General features: G+C 40.8%; 1 protein-coding gene across 4 annotated transcripts in view; it reads right to left on the reverse strand.

The window, feature by feature from the left end:
- The window catches only part of LOC102302917 (activating transcription factor 7 interacting protein), a 50,398-nt gene extending 35,607 nt beyond the window's left edge, over positions 1-14,791 (reverse strand). For 2 of the 4 annotated variants that reach the window (XM_005946661.3, XM_005946662.3), the window contains exon 1: positions 10,526-14,774. The gene's annotated coding sequence lies outside the window, so the exon portion shown is untranslated. Of the gene's footprint in view, positions 1-10,515 lie in introns of all 4 variants that reach the window. The other 2 variants (XM_005946659.3, XM_005946660.3) reach the window with 2 other exon arrangements.
- Positions 14,792-15,042: the final 251 nt, after the last annotated feature.

Genomic DNA, 15,042 nt, shown 5'->3' on the forward strand with positions numbered 1-15,042 from the left:
CGCTCCGACGTTTTCGGAGACGTCTGTTACCCACCAGCTCGATAGCTAGCCGGGGTTCAAGGCTCACTAGAGCCGTGAGAACACCGGACTCCCGGCAAATCGTTTTCAAACCCACCGCCGTCTTTCGCTACTCAGGTTAAACATATATAAGTCACTTAGATAACTTAAAAATGTTATTGTTTGGCTTTTTTTAGTATTTTATTTGTTCCTGAGTAAATCGGTTTGGCTGAGATTAAAGTTATAGTTTTTACACAGCTGAATAAACGTCAAGCAGACACTGATTATCAGAAGTGTGAGATGCTCGAGAATATACTCCGGTGTCCTGTTATATTTTAGATAGCAAGGAGTTTATTAAACTTCACCGAAACAATCTGCAAATTTCATTAAAATTTAATAAACTATCATCTTGTCTTTATTTTTAGTTAGCACATACCTTAAACACTTAAAGCTGTAAGCTAATGATAGTTATATAAGAGCAGATGCATGCTGGTGCAATAAGCTGTACGTTTTACGTCCAATGGATGCATGATCTGATTAGTCGACTAATCGCAAAAATAATCGGTGACTAGTCGACTATCAAAATAATCGTTTGTGGCAGCCCTACTTTTCACAGTCTGCATTTAAGTTTGTTTTCTGTGAAATGCTTTCGCATTTTTTAAAATCTCAGTTTCCATTTTCTTCCGTGTTCCTGCTTTGCCATTCACCTACACCTCTTCTTTGTTAATATTGAGTGCAGTCTTGCAGATGGAAAATGTGATACTGCCCCCATACCTTCCTGTAGTGTACTGCAGTTACAAAAACACATTTATGTGATATGTATATGACGCGTCAACAATAAAATGATGGACTAACCACTTTTTAATAGTCGACGTCATAGATTATGTCAACAAATTGTGGCAGCCCTACTAGCCAACTAGTGTTTCTGATGTCTACTAGCAAGGGGAGTAACATCTATACATCTAGTTAAGTAGTCGCGCATATCCCTATGTAGCAGCAACTGAACTTTCTAAATAACTGAAATATAGCTAGGAGGCCTGTACAGGTAACTTGAATACATGAGAAAGACTATAGTCACCTAGTCTGAAAACTATTGTAAGATTATTGTAAGTAAACTATTGTAAGTCGTGGCTCAGTGAGAACATCCCAGACTGCGCGCTCAAGCTGGAGGGCTTCCATCTGCTGCGCGCGGACCGGCAGGCCGCTCTCTCCGGTAAGTCCAAAGGTGGAGGTGTCTGCTTCTACATCAATAGTGGCTGGTGCACAGATGTGACAGTGATTGCTCAGCACTGCTCTTCCTCTCTGGAATATCTTTTTATCCACTGCAAACCGTTTTATTCTCCGCGGGAGTTTGCTTCATTCATCCTGGCCGCTGTTTACATCCCGCCAGACGCAGATGCGCAGGCAGCTCAGTGCGCACTCGCGGAGCAGATTCTCCACATGGAGCGGACATTCCCGGACTCTCTCATCATTGCTCTTGGGGACTTTAACAAAGCCAATCTGAGCCATGAGCTTCCCAAATACAAGCAGTATATTAAATGCCCGACCAGAGAGGAGAGGACATTAGACCACTGTTACAGCACGATCAGCGGGGCCTATCGCGCGGTGCCCCGCGCTTCACTCGGACTTTCTGACCACGTCATGATCCACCTAATCCCCGCGTACAGACAGAGGCTGAAGCTCTCCAAACCTGTCGTGAGGACTAAAAAACTGTGGAGCAACGAGGCTGTGGAGGAGCTTCGCACGTGTTTGGAGACCACAGACTGGGACACAATGAAGGCTGCTTCTAACAGCTTGGACGAGTTTACGGACACTGTCACCTCCTATATCCACTTCTGTGAGGACAGCATTGTGCCATCACGCACCAGGGTGAGTTATAACAATGACAAACCCTGGTTTACTCCTAAACTCAAAAAGCTGTGGCTGGAAAAGAGAAAGGCGTTCAGAAGCGGAGACAGGGACTGCTACAGAGAGGCCAAGTACAGGTTCACTAAAGAAGTGGACATTGCTAAACATCAGCACTCTGAGAAGATGCAGCAGCAGATCTCAGAGAATGACTCGGCCTCTGTGTGGAAAGGTTTTAGGAATATCACCAACTACAAGCCTAAAACCCCCCACTCCACTGATGACTTGCTCTTAGCCAACACCCTTAACGACTTCTACTGCCGTTTTGACGAGCCATCAGGCAGCCTTCACACCTCCAACGGCCCCAACAATAGAGGCACTTTGGACACTAATTCCCCCACCTCTCCCCCCTCCATAGAGCCAACACCCCCCTCCTCACCCCACACAAAAGAGGATTTCACACCACCTCCTCCCACCACAACTCTTCATATTCATGAAGCAGATGTGAGGAAGCAGTTTAAGAACCTGAATGCTCGGAAAGCTCCCGGCCCAGACGGCGTGTCTCCTGCCACCCTCAGACACTGTGCAAACGAGCTGGCCCCAGTGTTTTCTGGCATTTTCAACTCCTCACTGCAGGCATGTCATGTGCCTGCCTGCTTCAAGTCCTCTACCATAATCCCTGTCCCCAAGAAACCTAGGATCACTGGACTAAATGACTACAGACCCGTGGCTCTGACATCTGTGGTCATGAAGTCATTTGAGCGCCTAGTTCTCTCCCATCTCAAGACCCTCACGGCCCCCCTCCTGGACCCCCTGCAGTTTGCATATAGAGCCAACAGGTCTGTAGACGACGCCATCAACATGGCCCTACACTTCATCCTGCAGCATCTGGACTCCCCAGGAACCTACGCCAGGATCCTGTTTGTGGACTTCAGCTCTGCCTTCAACACCATCCTTCCAGACCATCTCCGAGGCAAGCTTTCCCAGATGAATGTGCCTGATCCCATCTGCCGGTGGATCACTGACTTCCTGACGGACAGGAAGCAGCATGTGAGGCTGGGAAAGAATGTCTCGGACTCCCGGACCATCAGCACCGGCTCCCCTCAGGGCTGTGTTCTTTCTCCTCTGCTCTTCTCCCTGTACACCAACTGCTGCACCTCCACCCACCAGTCTGTCAAGCTAATCAAGTTTGCAGATGACACCACCGTTATTGGGCTCATCTCGGACGGGGATGAGTCTGCCTACAGGAGGGAGGTTGAACGTCTGGTGTCCTGGTGCAGCCACAACAACCTGGTGCTGAATGCCCAGAAGACAGTGGAGATTATTGTGGACTTCAGGAAGCACACAGCCCCACTCCCCCCCATCATCCTGACTGACACCCCCATCACCTCTGTGGACTCATTCCGCTTCCTGGGTACCACCATCACCCAGGACCTGAAGTGGGAGCCCACCATCACCTCCGTCATCAAGAAAGCCCAGCAGAGGATGTACTTCCTGAGGCAGCTGAAGAAATTCAACCTGCCAACACGGACGATGATGCAGTTCTACACTGCAATCATCGAGTCCATCCTCACCTCCTCCATCACTGTGTGGTACGCTGGAGCCACTATCAGGGACAAACAGAGACTGCAGCGTGTTGTGCGCTCTGCTGAGAAGGTGATTGGCTGCAGACTCCCATCTTTGCAGGACCTGTACACCTCCAGGACATTGCGGCGTGCAGCTCGGATCTCAGCTGACCCTTCTCACCCTGGACACAGTCTGTTTGACCTGCTCCCCTCAGGCAGGAGGCTCCGGTCCATTCGCACCAGAACCTCTCGCCATAAGAACAGTTTCTTCCCCTCTGCTGTTGGACACATGAACAATAACCATATGACTGTCCCCGCCACTAACACATGACCCTACGCTGTGTCACTGCATCATTCCATGTTTGGCACTGATCACCACCTGCACTCATGTATATATCTTTCTACGTAGCACTCTTAATTCTTATTCTCATGTATATATCTCATGTATATCTCATGCACATATCTTTCTACGTAGCACTTTTAATTCTTATTCCTACTTTTATTTTTTCATGTCTATTTAAGTGCTATTTATGACACTATGTTTGCACTGAAGCACCGCAGCAATTTCCTAATGTTGTAAACCTGCTCAACATTTGGCAATAAACCCCTTTCTGATTCTGATTCTGTTAGTAATGTTAAAAGTCAATTTTTTTCTGTAATTTTACAAATAACTTTCCTGATATTTCAGTCTTTATTTGCCACATCACTGCTCTTCTGTGTAACATCCCCTTAGTACTCATATTGCTACCAGACAGCTACCAGGATTAAATAATTAAAAACAGCCACAACAAAATATGAAGCTGGAAAATACGCAAGGGTAGCATGTCTTAAGCACAAACATTCTCATTTTAATAGGATAAAAATCTGTGTAAAACCTGACCACTTTTTTATTATTATTATCATCATCATCATTATTATTATGTGTGAAGTACAACATTACATCTGAAACAACCAAGATTTCTAATCAGCAGCACAACAAGACATCAACGACGAATAACCAGCACACAGAATTTTGAACCTAGATCACATTTCTCATCTCTCTCATTTTCAGCCCAAAGCAAAGGAACCGGCTCCAACTGGCTGAAACCGGTTCTCATAGACTTGGCATGCTTTCAAAATCTCACAAACAAGGGCAAATTTTTTCCTATTTAAAGTTAAAAATACAGTACTGGAAGCCAGCATCACACCTGACCTAACTTCCATAAGAATAATTTCATAACATAACATGTAAATGTCAGAATCTGTAATTAAATGAGAAACACACAAACTGATTTGCCTTTTCATTGTGGACAAATCACAGTTATGTCTCTATATTTCTACATTTGATTTATTTGATCAATCTATTAAGAATTAGCTTAAATTTCAATAAATAACCATGGTGACATGGTTTTAACCATAACTACTATGATATACCAACATGAATACCATTTCATGTTGAAGTGCACCGCTTTGTAAGAATTTAAGATACATAACAAATAATGTCACACAACAGCAGTGGCACGTATTGAGAGTATTGAGAATCAATATGCATTTGGCACTTGACCAGTTATATAATGTGATATATTATTTTTAATTATTTCTCTACAGAAAATGCTGCAAGATACAAGTATGCTCTGTGTGACATGGTACAGTGATGTGGCCTACCTGAATGGCACTTTACGCCCTTGTCTAATATACACATTAAAATTTCAGATGAATCTGAGTTATGTCATCAAATTCTGCTCATATTTATCACTGAGGCCAAAAACTCTTGGCCTATAGTTGTCATGAGCCAACAGCTGCACAGTGCCGACTTACATCTGGTAGCAAACATGTATAAACCAGGACTGCTGTCACACTAACTCCCCCTTTTCTCCACATGGAGCTCCCCAGAAGGTCTCAATTTTAATGATAGAAAACAAAACAAAATAATTTTTTATTTACAATCTTAAAATCTTAATGAAGCTAGCTCTACAAATTGCTGATTTATAAAACTCAATACAGACAATCTTACACGGGATAAGAAGTTAAATAAATTCAGCAAAGTCAAATATAACATCTACAAGAAAGCTTTTGAAAAATGTATGTGGCGCCTTTAAGGGCTGCTTCCTCTTCTGCAGATAAAAAAAAAAGAGACTGTAATGAATTACAAGTGCACCATGTGAGCACTGCCGCTGGGTGAAGCGGGGGAGGTGAAACCAAAAACAAGGCCATACCATGTTCTAAAAAGGTAAAAACCAAATATTAAACTCTTGATTTTCTCTGTTTCTATGGACACGGTTATCAATAACATTATAATGGGGAGTTGGAAAATATGAAAGACTCCAAATCTGAAGACAGATGAAATTGCCCAAACCACTTGGTGCCTGATCTTTTATGCGGTTCAGAAATCACTCCGCTGGCCTTATATCTATTCTGCGCATCAGTTCACCAAAACCAAAACGAAGTGAGATTTCTCATTTGTAGTAAATTTGTGTGATAGGTCAAAGACAAAACCTGCTTAATTCTTGTCTGATGAGATCGACTTTAGGCCACACCCACATCCTAGGACAGTGGAATGGAAAATTACTGGACTGTACCACTTTAAACCAAGAGGGGAGGGGTGCAGCTGCCTCTTACTCACATTAGCCATTATATTTTTCTATTCTATCACATTGAAGGCTCTATCTAGATTGCAGTTTGATAAGTTTCAAAATCTCACAAACAAGGGCAAATTTTTTCCTATTTAAAGTTAAAAATACAGTACTGGAAGCCAGCATCACACCTGACCTAACTTCCATAAGAATAATTTCATAACATAACATGTAAATGTCAGAATCTGTAATTAAATGAGAAACACACAAACTGATTTGCCTTTTCATTGTGGACAAATCACAGTTATGTCTCTATATTTCTACATTTGATTTATTTGATCAATCTATTAAGAATTAGCTTAAATTTCAATAAATAACCATGGTGACATGGTTTTAACCATAACTACTATGATATACCAACATGAATACCATTTCATGTTGAAGTGCACCGCTTTGTAAGAATTTAAGATACATAACAAATAATGTCACACAACAGCAGTGGCACGTATTGAGAGTATTGAGAATCAATATGCATTTTGTCACTTGACCAGTTATATAATGTGATATATTATTTTTAATTATTTCTCTACAGAAAATGCTGCAAGATACAAGTATGCTCTGTGTGACATGGTACAGTGATGTGGCCTACCTGAATGGCACTTTACGCCCTTGTCTAATATACACATTAAAATTTCAGATGAATCTGAGTTATGTCATCAAATTCTGCTCATATTTATCACTGAGGCCAAAAACTCTTGGCCTATAGTTGTCATGAGCCAACAGCTGCACAGTGCCGACTTACATCTGGTAGCAAACATGTATAAACCAGGACTGCTGTCACACTAACTCCCCCTTTTCTCCACATGGAGCTCCCCAGAAGGTCTCAATTTTAATGATAGAAAACAAAACAAAATAATTTTTTATTTACAATCTTAAAATCTTAATGAAGCTAGCTCTACAAATTGCTGATTTATAAAACTCAATACAGACAATCTTACACGGGATAAGAAGTTAAATAAATTCAGCAAAGTCAAATATAACATCTACAAGAAAGCTTTTGAAAAATGTATGTGGCGCCTTTAAGGGCTGCTTCCTCTTCTGCAGATAAAAAAAAAAGAGACTGTAATGAATTACAAGTGCACCATGTGAGCACTGCCGCTGGGTGAAGCGGGGGAGGTGAAACCAAAAACAAGGCCATACCATGTTCTAAAAAGGTAAAAACCAAATATTAAACTCTTGATTTTCTCTGTTTCTATGGACACGGTTATCAATAACATTATAATGGGGAGTTGGAAAATATGAAAGACTCCAAATCTGAAGACAGATGAAATTGCCCAAACCACTTGGTGCCTGATCTTTTATGCGGTTCAGAAATCACTCCGCTGGCCTTATATCTATTCTGCGCATCAGTTCACCAAAACCAAAACGAAGTGAGATTTCTCATTTGTAGTAAATTTGTGTGATAGGTCAAAGACAAAACCTGCTTAATTCTTGTCTGATGAGATCGACTTTAGGCCACACCCACATCCTAGGACAGTGGAATGGAAAATTACTGGACTGTACCACTTTAAACCAAGAGGGGAGGGGTGCAGCTGCCTCTTACTCACATTAGCCATTATATTTTTCTATTCTATCACATTGAAGGCTCTATCTAGATTGCAGTTTGATAAGATACAGCGATTCCTACAAGTGTATTTTTTAAATCGCTAACTCTTCAGTAAAGCTGCCAATTCAACGACACAAAACAGAGTGACATAGTCCATTTATTACTTTGGCACTTTCTTCATTAGTTTCTATCTCAAGATAAACAACTACACATTAAGATCTGTCATTTTTTTGTCCCTCACCCAAATTACCACCTTTGCAGGACACTGATTATGTCTGCAGCTTCCTAGCACCAACACGGCACAGTCGCTACACTGATGTTGTAGGACTGGCCTTTAATGTCTTGAAGTGAGGTATGAACATACCCAAGACACAAATGTACATTTCCAGTTGTGAAAATTCATTATATTAACAGATTTTTGATTCCGTGTGGCTGGGCAAAGGGAGAGAGTGAGGACAACTCTTTCTTGTCCTTTTTCCAATGTATCCTTGTGAATAACTAACAAGGTAGTTTTTCCCACCTGAAACAGTTTGTTACGAACAAAAACAGTGACAACGTTTAAGTAGCTTTTTGCTGTTTGTTTTAACATTTAATGTCATATTAATCAGAATTTTAAAAATTTGCCAGTGTAATATTATCAATTCTATGGTATTAGAAAGTAATTAATTTATCGCTGGCCACTGCCACTGCTAGCTGACATTTTTTGTTTTACGCATTTCTAACATATACGAAGCCAACCTGGAAGTGGCTTCTATCTGACGGCCACCAGAGGGTGACAGTTGTGGTTGCAAAAAGAACCTCTGGTTCTACAGAGATCTATGGGGGGAAAAAAGTTTATTTTGACCACTAAACATTTTAATTGAGCTTAATTGAGCATTCTGTTTTTTTGCAACCGAAAGGGCACCGGTTAAAACACACATCCAAACTGAATACAATCTTAAAGCGAACACAGGTAAAACTACAAACTGTAGCATAGCATATTACTATTACAGTAATTGCAAAAACCTGGATTACAGGAAAAGCACAATAAATAGCTACAGCAAAGTCAAATATAACTTTAAACACACACACAAAAAAAATAGGTTGTGCCTTTAAGGGCTGCTTCCTGTTCTGTAGGGAAACAACAGTCTCTGTAATGAATTACAAGTGCACCATGTGAGCGCTGCAGAAGTGAAGAGGGGGAGGTGAAACCAGAAACAAGACATGATTCAAAAAATTAAAAGCAAATATGAAACTGTTGACTTTATATTAACAGATTTTTTAAAAAAATATATGTAAGATGTTGGAAAATATGATGAAAGACTACAGCACTGAAAACTGAGAAATTGCCCAAGACATTTGGTGTCTGATCTTTAGTGCAGTGTAGTGATCATGTACATCTTTCCATCTTTCCACCAAAACCATAAAAGGTGGAGATTTCAGTTTTCAAGTAAAGTCACTGGCAGGTAAAAAAACAAAACCTGCTCAACTCTTGTCTGATCATTGACTTTAGGCCACACCCACATCCTAGGAGAGTGAAATGGAAAATTACTGGATTGTACCACTTTAACCCAAGAGGGGGAGGGGGCGGGTTCAGCTGCTCAATATGAGGAATGCAGCTTTCTCCTACTCACTTCTAGTCACTTTAGACAGCTAAGTTAAAAAGATTATACTGTAGCAGTGAATTTAGGGATACCATCTAGTAAGAGCTAAAAAACCTTTGTGGATATTATTAAAAAAAAAAAAGCCACATTTTCATTTAGCATCCACAGAAGATCAATAACGGACGCCACAAAGCTTTTTGTTATTTCAACATGCTGATTATATTCGCTGCTTCCTAGCACCGACATGGCGCAGTTGCTACATTGACTTTGTAGAACTTTACCTAAAAAGCCATAAAATGAGGTACAAAAACATCAGAGACACAAGTGTGCATTTCCACATTCTGAATTGGGAAGCAAACTTAAAGTATTTGATTACTGATGAGATGTAAGAACTCTTTCTTCAATCAGCAGATAGTAAAGCGACTGTTATTTATATCAGCTGTCCCCAACCCCTGGGCCTCGAACCGGTACCGGTCCGTGAGTCGTTTGGTACCGGGTCGCAAGAGTTGAGGCTCAGGTGTGAAATGTATGGTTTTCAGGGTTTTTATCGGTTTTCAGCGTTATTTTGTTATCGTTTTTATCGTTAACTCGGTTTTCCTGGGTCTTTTCACCTGTGTTAAGAATAAAAAAAAATTTTCATTACCGGTACTAGTTTTATTTTGTTGTATTTATCCGCGACACCTTAAAGGCCGGTCCGTGAAAATATTGTCGGGCACAAACCGGTCCGTGGCGCAAAAAAGGTTGGGGACTGCTGATTTATATAACTAAAGATAAAGGTGACTTGTTTCATAACGTTTATCAGAAATCAAGGAATAGACATGTAATTTTTTTAAAGCTCAAATGTTCTAAAATATATGCTGTATGTAATTTTAAAAAACTACCTGAATAACAAATGTAAGATATATCAGCATTCAAATCAATTCACAGTTTAATGCTAGCATACACGGATGTTATGACTCCAGACTGGTTATGCAAACGACTTTTCTAGCACACACAAAAAAACGAATCGAATATAACCCATTAGAGAAATTAAAAAAAAAAATGTCTGTAAATAAAAGCTGCAAATAAAATGTTTTCACTCCGTGATATCGATTAAAAAAACCAAAACAGTATCAATATACCATTATTCATTTAGCGAACACTGACACTGCTAGCTGACAGGGTTTTCATTATGCATGTCTGCTGTAATCCCGGTCTGTAGGGGTCACTGTTGCATTGTATGCAGCCAACTACCAGTAACAGGTTTTTTTCCCCTAATTCATATCAAATGTTTCTGTTCAGAACCACAAGTTCCATAAAGGATGACATTCACTGCTATTAAATAAAAGTACAAATAAGCTTTCTGGGTAGCATGCTAACTGCAGTACCTCGACTCACCGAATTTCTCTACGCTGTCCGCCGACGTTCCCGCGATTTTAAGCTTCGTTCCGTACGGTCCCCTCCTCACCCGCTGGTGTCCAAACCAACTCTTACGGACCCCCTGTGTGAAGCGCCGATGCTCTCGGGATGCGTTATGAGTGCTGCATCAAGTCCACGTTCTCAAGATGAACCGGGGAAACTAGTGAGCTGTGCCACAACAACAACTGTTGTGTTCGCGGATTCAACCGACTGCTCCGCGCCCCCTCTGACTCGCGAACAGACTCCTCCTCCTTTCGCGCACGCACAAAAAAACTCCAACGGCTGACGTTGCGACCGGGGGAGAGGGGGTTTGGTCGTTAAACGACTAACGGTCGCACAGTCCAGAGATGCAGTCTGAGTGGTTCACTCGTTTTTTTTTAAAGCATCCTGTTGGTCACCGTGCTGAAGTCGGTAGATAAAAGCAGGCAAGGTATGTATATGAACCGCTGCAGGATGTTTTAGGTCGGTTAGTATGGAGGATATGCAGGACTCAAAGAAAATGTGCTGCAGCTTGTAGTTACCCTGCAGCAGGAGGAGCAGGTTTGAGACAGAATCACAGAGCCAATGAGTGGTAGAGAACAGGCAGCTGAACATTGGCATGGAGGGGGAGGGGTGTCCAGACAGAGCCCAGAGACATTACAGTGCTAAGGGGGAGGGGTTATAGGGAGGGGGAGGAGCCTTCTGCCAAACAACAGCCTGAAAATTTGTCTGTAACCTAACTACAGACAGTAGTGTGATTGTAGTTTTGTAAACCTACACTCACAGTTACACAGACCTGCTGCATCGGCAAGCATGGTGGTTATGCAGGGTGTTAGGCACATTGAAGTGTTGCACTTTCTACGCGGAAGTGCACACATGAGAAGAGTCCACCTGAAGATCCCAGCGAGTAGTTATGTTATGTTATGTTATGCTATGCTATTTATTAGAAACAACAGTCTTTTTGCAGTCATTTCCTTCTGAGATCACAAAGCATTAATTCAGGTCAGCCATTTTGTGCACTCGCTTGTGCTTGAGGAACTTGCTGTTCCCCAAGAGGCCAGCAGGGGGTGAGTTATAGTGGTCTTATATTCTCATGTTTGTTGGTATTCCAGAAAAGGAATAGCTTAAACCTTTGCACCTCGTGTTGTCTGAGTCCCTTTGCAGCAGAATCCATGTGATCGGGAGCAGGGGAGCTGGTATCTGTGCTCTCCAAGAGCCTGCGTGTCTCTCTCTTTCTCACACCCTTTTGCACACCGACATGTCTGCAGTGCTGGAGAAAGCAGCCTTGAGCTTAGACAAGTCACCCCCTGTGGTCAAATCAGCTAGGCTACACTGTAGCTTAGTTCTCATATATTGATATTGGGGCATAAATTGAACCCACAGCAATAAAAAACGTTTACATTTTCCTTCGCTTAGGCAGTACAAGCAGCCTGAAAATAGCCTGCATAGCTGAAGCTCTCAGAGTTTGGTGAATCACTGTTTAGAGTCCTCAATAAATCATAACACGCTGCTTTGATGGTAGAAGTATTTTTGCATAGTTACCTGTGCAAGTGAAGGAATAAATTCTTTTAAAATTAGAGTACTTTTCAATTTTTTTGTCGGGATTATTTAAAATTCCTAATGCTGGAAATCTCACTATATCGGCAGGTGAGTTTGTATGTTTCGGCAGAGTTATAAAGCTGTCTGTACACATGCCTCTTTATTTAAAAAAAAAATAAATCTCAATAATCGCATTTGTTTCACTCTGTCTTTACACACTCATTTGTAGCCACAAATTTGCTTATTAAAACCCACAGCAGGCTTGACTTCCTGCAGTAATAAAAAAACTACATTTGTATGCATTAGTTTGAAGTACTCACACTTTCACATAATACTTGTTGATAATTGTGAGTTCTTGAGTGGTGTTTGTGTATACATGTATTTATAACAGGGTCCATTCTTCTCCAGCCTTAAAGCAGAATTTTTCCATGTTCCCATTTCCTCCAAATATACCTTTGGTAAGATTTGCAAGGTTGCAGTCTCAGCTGCCACCAGTCTCTCACCTTAATCGAGCTTTCAGAAAGCCGTTGGCTTATCCAGAGGTCGTCTGTGCATAGGTAAGGTCTCCATTTACCGATGCTGAGCCGGGTCCTTTGTCATCATTTGGAGTTTTCAATTGGCCTTTCTGCCCAGCAGTTCTACAGTGTTCCTGTTAATTACCGTTATTAATGATATTATAATAGGCTTTTAAGCATCAGTTAGCTTAACTCGAGATTTCCTAAGTAGGAGAGCAAAGTTGGAGTGGTCAGAAAATTTGTCGGTACAAGTCCATTCACCCACTTTCTTCAGGGACGCCAGGGAGCGCTGGAGCCTATCCCAGCTATCATAGGATGACAGGCGAGACACATACATGAACCGTATGAGACCTAATGAGTTAATTAATGCTGACTTCTGAGAGTTTCCTTGAATGTTTGGGATGGGAGTTAAATATATAATGAAATGACACATCTAATTTCCCCGAAGGGCTTTATTCATTTCTTTTTACTTTGAAATTTAATAAACATTTAATTTGCCTTGAGGTGTCCAAACTTCTGCATGTATTGTAGTGCTTGTTTATAGCAGAAGGAGATTTTGGGTAGGCATGAGTAACAGACACTTGTTTTCAGTGTATAATTTTATTGACTTTGTGAAGCTAACCTCAAACTAACAAGCTAAATATATAAATCTCCACAAAAGCTATGTAGTCTGTTTCAAATAGAAACAATTCTGGAAGGACAAACAATTCTGGAGGATCATTTTTAATATCATTATATTAAAAATATTAGTTTAATACCAAAGCCCACATTAAATTTAGCTTTAACCACCATCCGCACACACTGTTTTTAACCTCAGCTGAACACGATAAGTCAGCCACAAAGCCAATGATAAAGAAACTGTAGCTCACGGTAAACCGCAATCATGATCTGCCAGCCAATTTGTCTACATGGTGTGCCAGGTCCTTTAGAGTCTCAGCGTAAACAAGAGAACGCCAGAAAATCATATTAAAAATTAACTAAAGTTCTTTATGAGCACAACAAAGGGTGCAAAGTTTCAAATCGAACTTTAGACAGTCTTTAATTTGCCATCTTCCCAAGACAAAGTCCACGTAAGGTCAGTTTACGCTAATACGTGTTGGTAATAGTCTGGTTGTCATGTGCTTCCTGCATTCAGTCAGCTTCCTTCCCGAACCGTGTGGTATTTACAGTAGTGCAAGCATGTGGGAAGAGGACTGTTTCCACCCATGTGCCTCATGTCAGAGAAGTGGAAATAGCATCCCAAACTGAGTGCAGTCCTGCAGATGGAAAATGTGATACTGCCCCCATACCTTCCTGTAGTGTACTGCAGTTACAAAAACACATTTATGTGATATGTATATGACGCGTCAACAATAAAATGATGGACTAACCACTTTTTAATAGTCGACGTCATAGATTATGTCAACAAATTGTGGCAGCCCTACTAGCCAACTAGTGTTTCTGATGTCTACTAGCAAGGTGAGTAACATCTATACATCTAGTTAAGTAGTCGCGCATATCTCTATGTAGCAGCAACTGAACTTTCTAAATAACTGAAATATAGCTAGGAGGCCTGTACAGGTAACTTGAATACATGAGAAAGACTATAGTCACCTAGTCTGAAAACTATTGTAAGATTCACTGCTTTAGGTAATGTTAAAAGGTCAATTTTTTTCTGTAATTTTACAAATAACTTTCCTGATATTTCAGTCTTTATTTGCCACATCACTGCTCTTCTGTGTAACATCCCCTTAGTACTCATATTGCTACCAGACAGCTACCAGGATTAAATAATTAAAAACAGCCACAACAAAATATGAAGCTGGAAAATACGCAAGGGTAGCATGTCTTAAGCACAAACATTCTCATTTTAATAGGATAAAAATCTGTGTAAAACCTGACCACTTTTTTATTATTATTATCATCATCATCATCATCATCATCATTATTATTATGTGTGAAGTACAACATTACATCTGAAACAACCAAGATTTCTAATCAGCAGCACAACAAGACATCAACGACGAATAACCAGCACACAGAATTTTGAACCTAGATCACATTTCTCATCTCTCTCATTTTCAGCCCAAAGCAAAGGAACCGGCTCCAACTGGCTGAAACCGGTTCTCATAGACTTGGCATGCTTTCAAAATCTCACAAACAAGGGCAAATTTTTTCCTATTTAAAGTTAAAAATACAGTACTGGAAGCCAGCATCACACCTGACCTAACTTCCATAACTGATTATTCCATATGGATTTGTGAAAACAGCTTATGTAAAACACTGAATCTGTTACTGAAATGGACCTTTATAAGAGTAGAGAACATATCTCTACATATGAGGAAAAATAAAATACAATAACACAAAGTTTTCAAACCACACCCAGCATTGACCCGCCTTCTCTTGATCTCATAGGTAAAGTTTTTAAGTTATTTCTAGGTTGCAGTACTGTTGTGTTGACAAAATCTGGTCACCGGCGCTGAG

This window comes from Haplochromis burtoni, unplaced genomic scaffold (genome assembly GCF_018398535.1).
Source record: "Haplochromis burtoni strain Fernald_Lab_line unplaced genomic scaffold, NCSU_Asbu1 Contig_481, whole genome shotgun sequence".
Lineage (NCBI taxonomy): Eukaryota > Metazoa > Chordata > Actinopteri > Cichliformes > Cichlidae > Haplochromis > Haplochromis burtoni.